Below are 2,459 nucleotides of genomic sequence, written 5' to 3' on the forward strand. Positions count from 1 at the left end.
GAGGGGGTAGAAGCTCAAAAGTAACAGAGTGTGTGTGTGCGAGAGAGAGAGAGATGGAGAGAGAGAGAGGGAGGGAGAGGAAGAGGGAGTTTGCTATTTGACAAAATGGAAAGGTGAGCAGCAAATATGTTTTAGAACATGTTTGCATTCCTTAAAATCGCGCGCAAGTGTAATGATGGACTCACACACCTTGATCCCGAGGCAGGCGAGAATAAACTACCTGCGGGCAACCGTCAGATTCCTCAAAACCACTCAGCTTCCATGGATCGGGATGTATTCATGTCAAATGATCACTCTGGAGAAAAAAAGTTAAATTATTTCACGTTCTATTTTAAAATCATGTAGCCCTAAGCTAAATGGGGTGTGCAACGGTTCCCAACCTTTTCCTTTCTGGACCACCAAATAACGTCAAAGTCCCTTGTGGACCACCAAATAACGTCAACTTCCCTTGAGGACCACCAAATAACGTCAAAGTCCCTTGAGGACCACCAAATAACGTATTCCACTGTGGAATATATTGCTTTCTTGTTCTGGACACTTCTCCCAGTCATGGTTAGGGTTGGAACTGCCTCTCTGGGTGTTCTGATGCTTCTAGCTTGGAGTTGTATGCTCATGATAACATAGCTACAGTATTTCACCTTTTCATGTGTATATTATTGCTTACTAGGTGTGTCCAATTTCCACTGTGGAATATATTGCTTTCTTGTTCTGGACACTTCTCCCAGTCATGGTCAGGGTTGGAACTGCCTCTCTGGGTGTTCTGATGCTTCTAGCTTGGAGTTGTATGCTCATGATAAGAACAGTCTCGTAATAATGGCTGTAATGGAGCCAATGGAATGGAAACAATGTGTTGGATGTATTTGATACCATCCCACCTATTCATCTCCAGTCATTACCACGAGCCCATCCTCCCCAATTAAGGTTCCACCAACCTCCTGTGCTGCAGACCACCTGCAGTACCCCGGACCACAGTTTGGTAACCACTGAGATAGAGTTTACGACGTTTGTTTAGTGAATGGTAACCTCTTGCGCAAAGTAGCTAGTAATGAGATGAATTAAATGTTGACCTATTTGATCTGATTTGATTCAATGGGAATAATCAGAAGTCATTGCAGGTTTTTGCCTATCTAGATTGAGTGATGTGTAGGTCACTGTTAAGGTTACTACAAGCCTGCCATATATTACAGATATTAATTGGCTGAAAGGAATTGGCATTAATAGAAAAATATTCCAGTTTCATTTGAGGACAAAAATGTTGACAGCTGGGCCATACAGGTTGTAAATGAATGGGAAGAGATTTTCATTGTACCGATTCCATGGCACATGGTTTATGAACTGGTACAAAAATCAACACTTGATTCAACTCTTTGAGTTTTTCAATTTAAATTATTCTGCAAAATTCTTGCCACCAACAGAATGCTATATATATGGGGCATGCAACAGTCTCAGCTCAAATCAAAATCAAATCAAATCAAATTTTATTTGTCACATACACATGGTTAGCAGATGTTAAATGCGAGTGTAGCGAAATGCTTGTGCTTCTAGTTCCGACAATACAGTAATAACCAACGAGTAATCTATAATAACCTCACACTCAACGTCAACAAAACAAAGGAGATGATCGTGGACTTCAGGAAACAGCAGAGCGAGCACCCCCCTATCCACATCGACGGGACAGTAGTGGAGAGGGTAGAAAGTTTTAAGTTCCTCGGCGTACACATCACGGACAAACTAAATTGGTCCACCCACACAGACAGCGTGTTGAAGAAGGCTGAAGAAATTCGGCTTGTCTCCCAAAAGTACTCACAAACTTTTACCGCCTGGTACGGCAACTGCTCCGCCCACAACCGTAAGCCTCTCCAGAGGGTAGTGAGGTCTGCACAACGCATCACCGGGGGCAAACTACCTGCCCTCCAGCTCTGTAGATTTTGCTGCGAAGAGACAGAATCACTAGATAATTAATTATGTTATTGCCCCTATGTAGCTTGTTTCTGGTCACAGGTTCAGGAATGATTAAAAAAAAATATTTAAAATTAACCTTACAAATAGCTGTGTTGCAAAATGTGTGTGTGAAATGTATATGTAAAATGTATATGTAGCAGAAAATCTGTAAAAAAAAAATATATATATGTTTCCTCCGAAGAGGGTTAATAATAATACAATGACAAAGGTTACTACAAGCTTCAGGCCACTGATCTAGGTGCGTGCACATGGGTGGAGTGGGATCTTTGGAGTAGTGGACACTTTTAGGTAACATGCTGTACTCACCAGTCCCACTCCCATTCACAAGGGGGCAATAGCATTTTGTCTTTTCATTTTGTGAAAGAAAGGAAGCGTCGCCTTGTCTTGCTAGTAGTAGCCAGCTGGTTTTAGCCTGGCTAGCTGGTTTTAGCCTGGCTAGCTGGTTTTAGCCTGGCTAGCTGGTTTTAGCCTGATTAGCTGGTTTTAGCCTGATTAGC

The sequence above is a fragment of the Salvelinus alpinus genome, chromosome 17 (genome assembly GCF_045679555.1).
Source record: "Salvelinus alpinus chromosome 17, SLU_Salpinus.1, whole genome shotgun sequence".
Taxonomy (NCBI): domain Eukaryota; kingdom Metazoa; phylum Chordata; class Actinopteri; order Salmoniformes; family Salmonidae; genus Salvelinus; species Salvelinus alpinus.